Source organism: Vipera berus, assembly GCF_964194415.1.
Source record: "Vipera berus genome assembly, chromosome: W".
Classification (NCBI taxonomy): domain Eukaryota; kingdom Metazoa; phylum Chordata; class Lepidosauria; order Squamata; family Viperidae; genus Vipera; species Vipera berus.
In genome coordinates, this window is record NC_138210.1 from 65,347,479 (window position 1) to 65,362,123 (window position 14,645).

Genomic DNA, 14,645 nt, shown 5'->3' on the forward strand with positions numbered 1-14,645 from the left:
ATGTGAAAACACTGCATGTGTTAGTTAGGCACATTTTCATGGTTCGATTTTATGAAGACATGCAGCACATGTAATGGTATGTGAGAATGACCTTGGCATACAGGAGGGAGAATTGCAGACTGGACAATCAGAGTATCTGATTGTCAAATCAAAAGATATCTCCACCCAGAGATTGTCAACATCCAGCTCGAGAATCCATATAAAACTCTAGGTTCATTTCATCTCTGAAAATCTTAGTATTTATTGAATACACTGCATGGCTTTGTCGAAGCAAAATTAACTCTGAGGTTCAAACACCAATTCATAGACTTAAACAATAATTTTCCCAGCCAAACCCCCAACGTCTTATGTAGTCCATATTGACAATTTCACTTTGTTATGGGAACCTTCTGCTTCAAATCCACACCTGTTTTGGTGTCCTTGACAAGGCTTCAGGCTCTCATGGTCTTTAGCTGAAGTTTCATTTTTCTATCTAACCCACTTGAAACTAACACCTCCCCACTTTCTCTAAAGGCAAGTTGAAACTCAGAGGCACATAGCTACCAAAGTTTCATCCTTGACAGAAAGAGGGAGGGCATGGGAAACATTTCAGAAGGACCCTCCAACTTTTCCAGAGAATAAAAGCAGTGGAGGAGAGAAATACTTACAGTCTTACATGATTCTGTTAATATAACCTTAGGTCTCTGAGAAACACTGTCCTATATAGTAGTGGGAATATTCATAATCTCTTAAGTGGAATGTTTGCAGACAGAGATGTCTGCAAGGGGTAAAAAAAACGTGGACACAACCATGCACTCAAGGTCCCACGCACAGCCCACATGAAACGGGAACATGGCTTCAGTCGTGTGGCTGTAGAAATGGAAAGATTCATCCATAAAAGGATGGACAATCATAGACCAGAGCTTTGCAAAATGCAACGATCAAGAAATCCGATCAATACTATACATGTATTTCTCAACTTATGACCACTTCAGTGATGGTTCATGAGTGACTTATGACCATTTTACTGATGGCTCATAGTTAAGTAGTTGTCCACAGACTCCTAGATCCTTCTCACAGTTACTGCTATTGAGCCAAGGACCATCTATTCTATTTTATACCTATGTATTTGTTTTTTCTTGCCTAAATGTACAGGAGAATAGCAATAGCACTTAGACTTATGCAGCTTCACCATGCTTTACATCCATCTCTAAGCAGTTTACAGAATCAGCATATTGCCCCCAACCATCTGGGTCCTCGTTTTACTGACCTCAGAAGGATGGAAGGCTGAGTCAACCTTGAGCTGGTCAGAATCAAACTCCTGGAGTGAGCAGTGAGTTAGCCTGCAGTACTGCATTCTAACCATTGCGCCACCATGGCTCTTTACTTTTCTCCCCACTGAATGTCATTTTGTTAGATAGGACCCAGTGTTCAAGTCTGTCAAAATCCTTCTGGATCCTGAGTCTGTCTTACGGAGTGTTGTCTATTCCTGCTAGCTTGGTGTCATCTGCAAATTTGATGAGTTGCCTTTCTATCCCCTCATCTCTAAATTGTTTATGAAGATATAAAAGCGAACTGGAAATGATGGATTCCTCTCTCACAAAGAGCATGATTTTCAGCTGAAAGAGCCTATAGTTTTCAGTGCTCACATGCAAGGTATGAAGACAATGAAATCCTTGTTTGACTCGAGTATATGGAATTCAGAGCAGATGATCTCTGAATCCTTGCGGTTATTTGGGAAGTTGATCATTAGGAGTTATGAGGACCCAAGATATTCTGGGCAGGCTGATGTCAGACTGCTGCAAGACATCCCTTTTGTGGCCAGAGCAGGGATGGTGCCAACCAAGCATGGGATGTGTCCCTGTAGGACCTACAGTAGCATATTGGTTACCAAACCCTACTTGGTCAATTATGCTTTAGAGCAGTGTTTCTCAACCTCAAGTTCCAGAATTCCCCAGCTAGCATACAAGCTTAAGATGTGTGGACTTCAAATTCCAGAATTCCTGAGCCAACATGCAAGTTTAAGATGTGTGAACTTCAACTCCCAGAATTCTGCAGCCAGCATACAGGTTTAAGATATGGGGACTTCAACTCCCAGGATTCCCCAGCCAGCATCCAAGTTTAAGATGTGTGGACTTCAACTCCCAGAATATCCCAACCAGTGTGGCTGGCTGAGGAATTATGGGACTTGAAGTCCACACATCTTGAACTTGCCAAGGTTGAGAAACCCTACCCTAGAAAAATAAAGATTAAATTCAACTCTACCCATCCACCTATCCTACTAATCTCCTGCCTTCAGAATCCACTTCAGGACAAGCAAGGTGCCTGCCTGAGGTGGAGCTGAATCAGCAGTGAGCCTAATCTCACCTCAGTGGTTCTGTCACCCATTCTCTCTCTCTCTCTCTCTCTCTCTCTCTCTCTCTCTCTCTCTCTCTCTCTCTCTCTCTCTCTCTCTCTCTCTCTCTCTCTCTCTCTCTCCCTCCCTCCCTCCCTCCCTCCCTCCCTCCCTCTCTCTCTCCCTCCCTCCCTCCCTCCCTCTCTCTCTCTCTCTCTCTCTCTCTCTCTCTCTCTCCAGAGCACAGCAAACCAAAGATAGATCCGACAAGGTCAAAGAAGGAGACGCAGAGTGGAAAACCAGGAGATCAGGATTCTCCCAGCCCTGCCTGGATTGTGAGGCCCAGAGCCAAGGATAGAAATGAACCTGGGGGACTGCCAGCTTCTTTACACATTGCTCAGGGAGGTCTCAGAAGGAAAAGGGGGAAAGAAACTGCAGCAGGATCGATCTACTGAGGTCAACAGTGGAAGAGGGAGGGAACTGTTTGTTTATTTGGAAGTATGTCCCAGGCTTGGGACTTAGGTCCAAGAGGCTATTAAAGAATTGCCCAGTTTCCTGGAGGTTACCCAGTTTTTTTGCAGGTCTCTCTTAATGTGTGCCGATGTGCCCACAGTAAAAAAAATAACAGTAAAGATTATCTTATCTTATCATTTGCATGATAGCAGGGACAAATTTACTGCTGGCGCTTAGCCAGTAACCAGACTAACGTTCAGTGCAATGAGACTCTTGCAAAGGGACAAACGCTGCCTAGCCTGGTCCTCACCCAGCAAGCAAAACCAGTCCTACCTGATTTTAGTATCCAAAGTCCAGCCATCCCGCCCTTTCTAAATATGGCTGGGCCAGCTTCTGCCCTTGGAGCTGTTTGCAAAGCCTGTGGCTCCTGTTGCCAAACTCGAAACAACCACCAGGAGAGGGGAAGCCACCCTCCACCACCACTAACCTAGCTGCCTTTTGTGGTCAGCTGGAGTTTTGCAGCTGAGGTAGACCTCCAGAACCTGCAAGGCACCCAATGAACAACCCAAAGCCTCTGAGCATGTGCAGAGTGCCTTTCCCTTGGTGCTGTCTCACTCTCCACTTCTTCTCTTCCCCCCACACTTTGTTTGCAAAGTTCCCCATTGTTGTTGTTATTGTTGTTGTTGTTGTTGTTGTTGTTGTTGTTGTTGTTGTTATTATTATTATTATTATTATTATTATTATTATTATTATTATTATTATTTATTAATTATTATTTATTATTATTATTGAGTTAGAAGGGGCCTTGGAGGTTTTCTAGTCCAACCCCCTGCTCAGGCAGGAAATCCTGCACCATTTCAGACAAATGGTTGTCCAGCCTCTTCTTAAAAATTTCCATTGTTGGTGCATTCACAACTTTTGGAAGCAGGTTGTTCCACAGAAAGTTCTCCTTAGTTCTCGGCTGCTTCTTTCCTTGATTAGTTTCCATCCATTGCTTCTTGTCCTGCCTTCAAGTGCTTTGTAGAATACAGTAGCTAGACTCCCTCTTCTTTGTGGCAACCCCTGAGATATTGGATATCTTGTTTGCAACGCCCAGCTAAAGTAGCCAGCATTGTTACTATAATTATGATTAGGCATGAGTTTCCACGAATTGCATTTCAGATTGATGTGGTTTTTAAAATAAAAGGCCATTTGTACTCGGACAAATGGAAGCACGTCTTGTGGGTCCTGAATGGCCCTGCACAGTTCTGCTTAGCAAAGGGACACTGATATTTCTCACTCCAGTTGTGCAAAGAACATTCTGGCCACTGCAGTGTGTCTCTGCAGATTGTCTCACATCCTGATAAAAGGAGACATTGATTTCCTATTATGTATCTGCAAGGCAGTGTCTGCAGTCCACTCCTTCACCTGGCTGCGTTCGTTTAACAACAAAGAATGACAGCACAGAATTCTGGACAAAGAATTCCAGCTTGTCGCTAGAATAGATTTTTTTCTGCAAAAATTCACTTCTCCATAACAAACCAACTCAGAACTGGTCAGTTTCATAACCCAGCCCCATTTTTCCAAGCTACAAAACTGCTAGGGCTGAAGGACAGAAATGTAATAGTGCAATCCCCTTGCCACCAAATACACGTCTTACTACAAAATAAGGGACTTACTTTTCAGCTGGATTGTTTCTTAGAGTACAGCTAATCCTTGACTACAATTGGGACGAGAAATTCCATTGCTAAGCAAGGCAGCTCTTGTACCCATTTTTATCCTGCTTCCTTGCCACGGTTGTTAAGCGAATCATTGGAATTGTTACTGAAGTGAATCTAGTCCCCCAATGACTTTGCTTATTGGAAGTTGGCTAGGAAAGTCACAAATGATGATCACGCGGACTCCATGATCCTGCAACCATTGTAAATGTATGCTGGTTGCCAAGCACCTGAATTTTGATCACGAGACCACAAGGATGTTGCAATGGTCATAAGTACAAGAACCGGTCATAAGTCACTTTTTTCCCAGTGTCATTATTTTATTTATTTATTTTTTTTATTTTAATTCCATTTATATCCCGCCCTTCTCCGAAGACTCAGGGCGGCTTACAAGCTTAGCAGTAGCCTTCATTCTATGTATATGCCTGCTTATTAGGGCTTTCACACACACCCCAAGCGGCATTATTACAAAGTCAGCTTAATTGCCCCCAACAATCTGGGTCCTCATTTTACCTACCTCGGAAGGATGGAAGGCTGAGTCAACCTTGAGCCTGGTGGGATGCGAACCTGCACTAATTGCAAGCAGCTGGTGTTACTTAAGGAGGCATTAGCCCACTGCTCCACCAAGGCTCAATTATAACTTTGAACAGTTATTAAATGGTTATAATTAGAGGAGTACCTGGATTGGCAAGTTCCAAAGGGCTCCACATCCTCGCAAAACTATGACTTATCCCAAGATGGCAGCAAGGCTTTGGAGTTCGCAGGGCTTTTTTTCTCAGAGAACGCTCAGAACGGAGTTCCGGCACCTTTTTTGGATGGAACCTTGTAGGATATGCAAGGCGGGTTGTATGACATGTGTGAGTTCCGGCACCTTTTTCTTATACAAGAAAAGCACTGGGAGTTCGATATGATTTTCCTGCCTTCTGGTGATCAATTAGATTTGTACATTCCAGGCATGAGTTTCTCCTCAAATTCTGAAGATGTGAGGGTGAAGGTTCGTTCTCCAAGCTTGTGGGTTGCTTACTGAATGTTTTATTACCAGGCTAGGTAACATCTTCAGTAGCATTTAGGATAGAGGTCTCCAACCTTTCTTGGTTGGCAGACTGGAGGGAAAGGGAGGGGAAAGCATTTTACGCACATTTGCAGACATACACAAATGGGGGCCATGAGCACACGTGACGCAATCAGGAAGGTGCTAGCATCCACCTGACACTCGCTAGCACCACCCCATTTTCCCTGCATGGTGCCCTGTTTTTGCCCCATGTCGCCCATGCAGCGCCCCATTTTCCCCATGCAGTGCCCCATTTTCCCTGCATGGTGCCTCTTTTTCCCCACATGGCACCCCGTTTTCACCCTGTTTTCCCCGCATGGCTCCCCGTTTTCCCCACATGGTGCCCTGTTTGCGTAGCGGTGGCGGTGCTAGCACAAGTGGGGATGAGTGTATGCACACATGTACATGCACTGGCCAGCCTGTTCTGTGGCCAAGTGGGCCGCGCCCACAGGTTGGGTACCCCTGGTGGAGATGTCAGTCTCAGTGTTCTGTTTATAAAGGTTTATAAAGGTGTGGGTATGTCAAGTGAGGGGCTTGTGATGTGTCTTGTGATGGAGGTTACCTCAGGTCAGGGTCATTGGAATGTGAACTGCTGGTGGGGGGACGGGGCTTGCGTGGGTTGGTTGAGGGTCTGTGCTGTCTCTGGTTGTCTGTGTGGTTGATTTGGATCCTGAGGGGTTTTTAGGCTGGTTGTAGATTGATGTGTCTGTTGAATGAATTGCTTCTGTGATGCCAGGTTTTGATGAACTCACAAACGCGGCAGGTGGTAACATAGCCAATTATTTTTATGTTGCTCCAATTGAACTGGTGTTTTGGTGTCGATGTGTGTAAAGATTAAGGATTTGGGATCGTGGCATTTGACTGCCAGCTGGTGTTCGTGGATCCTGGTCTTTAATTGACGTGATGTTTGTCCCACGTAGAATTGGTTGCGATCGTTACAGTTTGTTTTGTAGAGTACACTGTTTCTTTCATCCTTCTGTATCTTGTCTTTGCTTCCTGGCAGAGTGTGGCTGTGGGTTTGTGGGCTACTGCTATTCCTAGGGGTTGGAGAATTCTGGCTGTCATTTCTGAAGATGTGGTGAAGGACAGAACGTGCTTGACCCCACCCACTCTGTTGACATCTTCCATTATTGCCATATCCCTCACTGTTCTCAAAGACCTTAGAAATGCAGAAAGATGCCACCTAACTAGAGTACCACACAGTTAACCTGGATTGCTGGGGCTGCTAGGTATTGTAGTTCGCCAATATTGGCACAGCCACAGGTTCACTTGCTTGGAAAGAATCTTAAGCAACTTCAAAATCTAGAATTTCAGAATTCCAATATTTATAGAGTTAGCATGGAGTTGTGATAGACTTCAGACACACCAGTTCAGGTCCAGCTTGAGTTCTGGAGCTCCTTGGTTGATTCGGTCCATACATTCTCTCAGACCAACCAACCTCACAAGGTTGTTGTGGGGAAAACAGGAGTAGAGACTAGAGAGTGTTTTTGAATCCTGAGTTCAACTTCTTTGAAAGAAAGGCAAGCCATAAATCAAACAAGTAATTAAATACAGGTAGTCCTGGACTTAAAACACTTCATTTAGTGATCCTTCGAAGTTACGACGGCACTGAAGCAAATGACTTATGACCATTTTTCATACTTATGACTGTTGCAGATCCTTGCGGTCACATGATCAAAATTCAGGCGCTTGGCAACTGACTCATATTTATGATGGTTGCAGCATCCTGGGGTCATGTGTGCACACCTTTTGTAACTTTCTGACAAGCAAAATCAATGAAGAAGCCAGATTCACTAACAATTGTATTACTAATTTAACAGCTGCAGGGATTCGCTTAACAAGGCCTCAAGGAAGGTTGTAAAATGGGGAGAAAGTTGCTTAATAAATGGCTTGCTTAGCGACAGAAACTGAGTGCTCAGTTAAGGTCCTAAATCAAGGACTACCTATAAGTGTGTAGCAGACACATACAGAAATAGTAAGGGAGATTCATCACTTTGTTAACACTTGGGATTTTCATTGAAAACACAGCTTATTTTGCAGGCACATAAATAAAAGCCAAATGCTCAGCTATAAATAGCGGGTGGATGGACATGTATTCTTCTGGACATTCAACACTGGGGTTTGTTCGAAACTGCAAATAGAATTGTTAAAATATGCAGGACATTCTTTGTCTTAGGAAATGTGTTTCCGTGCTCTATTAGAATGGAATTTCTTAAGAAATAGCCGCTTTTCCTGGATTTGCAACAACAAATTCTTCTCAGTTCACAGCCATTAAGCCCGTGGGTTTTAGATTATTTGATGTAGTGCCAGAACAGACACTTATAAGCTGCAGGGCTGCCCGCAAATTCTTATAGTGTCATTGTTATTGTGCTTAACATTATAATTAACATAGCTCTTTCTTAACATGTGCTAGTTTTGCTGTAACTGCTGCTTGCAACTGAGCCTTTTAATTCTGGCAAAGTTGGGATGTCAGCCAGTACAAAAGTGCACTATGGTGGCATGTTAAATAAACAAATACTGTATAAAAATATGATTATAGAGGAACAGAATAACAGAGTTGGAAGGGACCTTGGAGGTCTTCTAGTCTATCCCCCTGCTCAAGCAGCAATCCCTATACCATTTCAGACAAGTGGTTACTCCATCTGTTCTTAAAAACCTTCAGTGTTGGATCACCCACAACTTCTGAAGGCTATTCTACTAATTAATTGTTCTGTCAGAAAATTTCTCCTCAGTTCTAGGTTGCTTCTCTCCTTGATTAGTTTCCATCCATTGCTTCTTGTCCTGCCCTCAGGTGTTCTGGAGAATAGCTTGGTTCCCTCTTCTTTATGGCAGCCCCTGAGATATGGGAACACTGCTATCATGTCACCCCTAGTCCCTCTTTTCATTAAACTGGACATACCCAATTCCATCAACCATCCTTTATATGTTTTAGCCTCCAGTCCCCTAATCATCTTTGTTGCTCCTCTCTGCTCTCTTTCTAGATTCTCAACATCTTTTTATATCATGGTGACCAAAACTGGATGCAGTATTCCAAGTATAGTCTTATGAAGGCAGTACAAAGTAGTATTAACAGATATATCTATGTATGGGATATGAACACAGACTTTGGCAGGAGTCCCTAACAAAGTTTGTAATCTTAAAATTGCCACCCTTATTGAAGATTGTAATCTTTCCTTACCCCAGTCTAGGGGGGGGAAAAACCCCAAGGGAAAAATTACATGTCAGGTAATTAGTTATGTCATTATGCCCAAAGAATAGGGTCTGTCAATATGAACCCAGCAGTGTTTCTCAACCTCGATGACTTGAAGGTGTGTGGACTTCATCTCCCAGAATTCTCTAGCAGCCTGAGGAATTCCGGGAGTTGAAGTCCACACATCTTCAAGTTGCCAAGGTTGAGAAACATTGTGTCAAGTTTCCGACAGATGAGCTCTTCAAATGACATTCGATGTTAGCAGCGTTGACACAGTGGATTAATGAAGAGGATCTGAGAAAAGGAGGAACTAGAAGACTGCATCTAGAAATTAGTTTAAAAAATTAAACAACACTTGCTACAGCCCCACCCTTAGAAATTACAGGGCTTTAAGTATGACACTTCCTTGCAAATACAAACGTAATTTTGTAATAAGCAGGTCAAACAGTGGCGACATGACACTATCAAATTTTACCCCAGGACTGCTCAGAGGCTCGGAGCAATGCAAAAATTATCACTCCATCCCACGTTGCCTCAGAGCCAGAACCCTGTTTGCTGCATGATGTTATTCCATATGTTTTTTGCAAGTCGTAAAACAGAAGCCTCTGCAGCCTCAGAAAACGCTCGCAACTTTCATTGGAATGAGGAAATCATCATTGCAGCCTCTGGCGGCAAGCTCCGCCCCTTTCAGAGACACATGTGATGTAGCAGTGCTGAGCTTGGGTCGCTACATCTCCCCCCTAGGCCAGGCATGTCAAACTGCTGGCCCATGGGCCGGATGCATCATACTGAAACTGCGCCCACCCCATTGCCGGCAATGGGGAAAAAGTTGTGATATGTCGCACGATGTCACATGACGACGCAAGTTTGACATGCCTGCCTTAGGCAGACATGGTTGATTTCTTTTATCCGCACAGTTATTGTGGTTGAATATTTTCTTGAAGATAAATCTCCTATTTCCTATCTTCATTAGGGAGAGCATAATGGGATGTATGCCTCAGCCCCACCTCTGCTCACTTTTCCAAATGGATCTATATCTATCTATCTATCTATCTATCTATCTATCTATCTATCTATCTATCCATCCATCCATCCATCCATCCATCCATCCATCCATCCATCCATCCATCCATCCATCCATCTATCTATCTATCTATCTATCTATCTATCTATCTATCTATCTATCTATCTATCTATCTATCTATCTATCTATCTATCTATCTACCGATCCAGTGGTGGGATTCAGCCAGTTCTCACCAGTTTGGCAGAACTGGTAGCTAATTTTTTTGTTGCCCAGGCCCAGAATGGACTTCTGGAAGTGGCATCCACACACAGAACCGGTTGTTCACATATCTGAATCCCACCACTCTATCTATCTATCTATCTATCTATCTATCTATCTATCTCAACTACAGAATAAAGAGAGCCGAGGAAGGAAAGGAAGGATGGATGGAAGGGAGGGAGGGAGGGAGGGAGGGAGGGAGGGAAAGAGAAAGAGAAAGAGAAAGAGAAAGAAAGAAAGAAAGAAAGAAAGGAAGGAAGGAAGGAAGGAAGGAAGGAAGGAAGGAAGGAAGGAAGGAAGGAAGGAAGGAAGGAAGGAAGGAAGGATAAAAAGAAATAGAAAGAAGCTGCTACACCAGTTTGGTATAATGGTTAAGGTATCGGGCTAAAAACCTGGAGACTGAGTTCTAGTCCCACCTTATGCATCAAAACCAGCTTGGGTGACTTTGGTCCAGTCACTGTCTCTCAGCTAAACCCACCTCACTAGGTTGTGGTTGTGAGGAAAATAAAAGGAGGAAGGAGTATTATATATGTTTCTCACCTTGAGTTACTTATCAAGTAATAAAGGCGGGGGGAAAATTCAAATAATAAGTGTTCAAGTGGTACTTTAGATGTTTTGGGATTGCACCCAAGGACCTTACTACTATTGGTATGATCTTTGATTATTATTTTTTTGCCACAGTCATTTTATTTTTATCTGCAGGTCTTTGTATTTTGTGATTTTTCCCCCCAGTTCTTTCTCTTTTCTTCTGCTGTCTCCAGGCACTGCCACATCCACTATCCAGACTTTTTTGTTTCACTTATCAACAATTGTTAAGTCTGGGGTGTTCTACGGCAGGTACTTACTACTGATACTCTAAAGTCCCAGAGTGCTTTAATTTCTCCATTTTTTATTATTCTGTCTATTTTGTGGTCCCACCAGTTCTTGTTTCCCAGCAAGTGGTATGTCTTGCAGATATTATTGCTATTCTTGTGGTTGGTTAGTTGCATAGTCAGCCAAACGTTATTATTGAACTGTGCACATTATAACTTAAAAACCCATTGTTGCAAATATTTCATCTCATCCAGATCCTTTATGGGACTTCAAGGGAAGCTCTGCCTAACTCAGAAAAGGTGAATCACGTGGAACCATTTTTTGAGGCTGACAATTGGGTGTTCCCAAAAGGACAGGATATGATTTGGCAATATTTATGACTCTTTGTGTGAGGCACAAGATTTTGCTTTTGATCACATGCCAATTATCTTTCATTAAATAATCAAGCAACCACAAAGTCACCTCCGTTTGTCCAAACAAAATGCCAATTCAAACTTCCAGGATAAAAACATGGAGTAAACCTGAATTTTATTCTTTCAGAAAGGACCCAGCTGGTAAAAGAAAGATTGACAAGGAGAGAAGCAACCTAGAACTAAGAAATTTCCTGACACTTAGAACTATTAATCAATGGAACAACCTGCCTCCAGAAGTTGTGAATGTTCCAACATTGGAAATTTTTAAGAAGAGACTGGACCGCCATTTGTCTGAAATGGTGTATGGTTTCCTAACCAAGCAGGGGGGTTGGTCTAGAACAGATGTCACCAACCTTTGTCAGTTGGCAGACAACAGGAAAAGGGAGGAGGAAAATAATTTACATGCGTGTGCCTGGGGCCACAAGCACGCACACACTGTAAATTGGTTGGGGCTAGCACCCATGTCATACTAGCCCTGCCCTGTTCTTGTGTGGCACAGCGCCTTGTTTCTGCACCCCACAGTGCAGTGGCGGTAGCCCATTTTCATGGCATGAGGCACAGTGGCGGCAGGATCCTGTTTTCACTCCCCAAGGCACAGTGTTGGCAGCCCGTTTTCATGGCCTGAGGCACAGCGGTGGTGGCATCCTGTTTTCATGCCCCGAGGTATGGCGTCAGTGTCCCATTTTCGTGCCCTGAGGCACGGTGTCGGAGGCCCATTTTTGCATCCTGAGGTGCAGCGTTGGCGTCCTGTTTTCACACCCTGAGGCACACTGGCAGCAGTCTGTTTTCACACCCTGAGATGCACTGGCAGTGTCCCATTTTCGCACCCTGAGGCGTGTCAGCGTCCCATTTTCATGCCCTGAGGCATGGGTCAGCATCCCATTTTCGTGCCCTGAGACTCGATGTCGGCAGCCCATTTTTGCGCCCTGAGGTGCGTCATTGGTGTCCAGTTTTCACGCCCTGAGGTGCACTGGCAGCAGTCCATTTTCGCACTGCAAGATGCACTGGCAGTGTCCTATTTTCACGCCCTGAGGCACAGCGGCAGCAATGAACCATTTTCGCACCCTGAGGCATGGCAGCATCCCATTTTTGCACCCCGAGGTGCATCATCGTCGTCATCCCATTTTTGTGCCCCAGGGCATGGCAGCGGCAGCATGCCATTTTTGTGCCACGAGGCACAGTGGCGGTGGCCCATTTTCCTGCCCCAAGGCGCACCAGCAGTGGCCCATTTTTGCACCCCAAAACACACCAGAGGCAGCCTATTTTCACACCCTGAGACATGCTCCCGGTGTCCTGGTTTTGCACCTCAAGGCACTGCAGTGGTGGCCCATTTTCGCACCTCAAGGTGCGGTAGTGTTGGTGTCCTTTTCACACACCGAGGCATGGCAGTGGTGGCCCGTTTTTGCACCTGGCTGCTGTGCTAGCACAAGTGACTGCACACTGGCCAGCCTATCCCGTAGCCCAGTACTGAGCCATGGCCCACAGTCTGGGGACCCCTGGACTAGTAGTTCTCCAAGGTCCCTTCCAACTCTGTTATTCTAACTGACAAGCAATTATGAAAGACACTCATGTTGGTCAAAATTATAAATGACCATGCATTAGTCCAGACATGTCAAACACAAGGCCCGGGGGCCGGATCCGGCCCGCGAAGTGGTTTCATGTGGCCCGCGAAGCCATCCTGGAAACAGTGAGGGACCGGCCCCCACTGCCTTGGCCCTGGCCCAGAGACCCTCCTTCTACCAGAGACCCCCAGATCTGCCCCACTCCTGCCCAGGCCCCCATAGGCACCCTTGATGCGAGGGATGTAGAGCTGGCCATGCCCACCCAGTAGGCCACACCCACTCTAGCCACGCCCACCCAGTAGGCCACACCCACCCTGGCCATTACCCACCCGGCCCCTTGAGGGCAACCACAATGCTGATGCGGCCCTCAATGAAATTGAGTTTGACACCCCTGCATTAGTCAGTTCCAAGCTAACGCCTGTAGACCGATCGATCATTCATCTCTGTGGTATTAAAAATCTAGAAAATGTTTCATCTTGGAAAATTTCTGAAGGTGGGGATTTAAAAATGGGCTTTAAAACAGTGGAAATATCCCATCTCTAAAATAATTTATTGACAGAGCTGGGATTGGTTTTTTTTTTTTTTTAAAAATAATAACCCAGATCCTTGGGAAGGACTCAATAGGCAGACAAAAAATACCAGATCTAGTCTGACTGATTGTGCAATAGACCATAGTCATAATTTGTGTATGGAGAGGAGTATCAAGCTTCTGTGTAACATGCTTTCTTAGTCAGCGGAATGTTATTTCTTTTTCTTTCTTTTTTTTTAACATCCTCTTGTTGCCTTCTGCCATTTTTAAGTCTTTTCTAAAAACTGCTAAATCCCTTGGGACAGAGACCTTAGAATAGAATAGAGCTTGGAAGGGACCCTGGAGGCCTTCTAGTCCAGCCCCCTTGATTGCGACTGGCAGTGTGAAAGTTTTATAGGGTACACCCTTCCTCGTTACAAAACTATTTTCCTGCTGATGTAAACTGAAAGGCTGAAGGAAGCATGGATGGAATGTCACCTCTGTCCTTCTTACGTTACTTCTGTCCTTTTAGTAACAGCCTCTTCATCCATTCCTTTAAGCTGCACAATTTACAATATGCAAGTCCCTCATTTATTCTCTTGGTAGCACATTCAAGGCTAGACTTTATATCGGCAAGGGACAGGTCATTTATTGCCAAGCACATAACGATAAGCCTGTTTATTATTGCTTTCTTTTGCTGGTGCAGATGACCACTAGTTCCAGTTGGAAAGGGCTAACGATAAAATATTTTTTTATCTTCCTTGAGAGTTCTTTGATTAGGCTACTGTTTCTTCCCTGGTTGTTTATTTGATATTGTTTTCACCTTAACTGTTGGTTGCTACATTCTCTGGTGTTTTCCTTCCTCCACGTGTGGTTCTATCAGGATTTTTCAGTCTCAGGACTTCAACTTCCAGAATTCCCACGCCAGTCTGGAATTCTGGGCGTTGAAGTCTAGACATCTTCAGGTTGCTAGGATTGAGACACACTGGGATACATCTTATAAACATTTAGAGACTGCATTTATCTCTACCTGTCCACTGGTGGCTGATTGGTCAGAATGTCAAGCTTCCAGGAATTCCCTAGGATTTTTCAACCTGACTTCATTTAACATGTTGACAGTTACCCAGTTGAAATGAAATTGGATTCGGGTACAGATCGAGTGGACGCAGTGGCTCAGTGGGTTAGGTCGCTGAGCTTGTTGATCAGAAGGTCGGCAGTTTGGCGGGTCGAACCCCAAGTTTCGCGTAGCAGAGTGAGCGCCTGTTACCCGTCCCAGCTTCTGCCAACCTAGCAGTTTGAAAGCACGTAAAAAAAAATGCAAGTAGAAAAATAGGGACCGCTACGGTGGGAAGGTAACAGTGT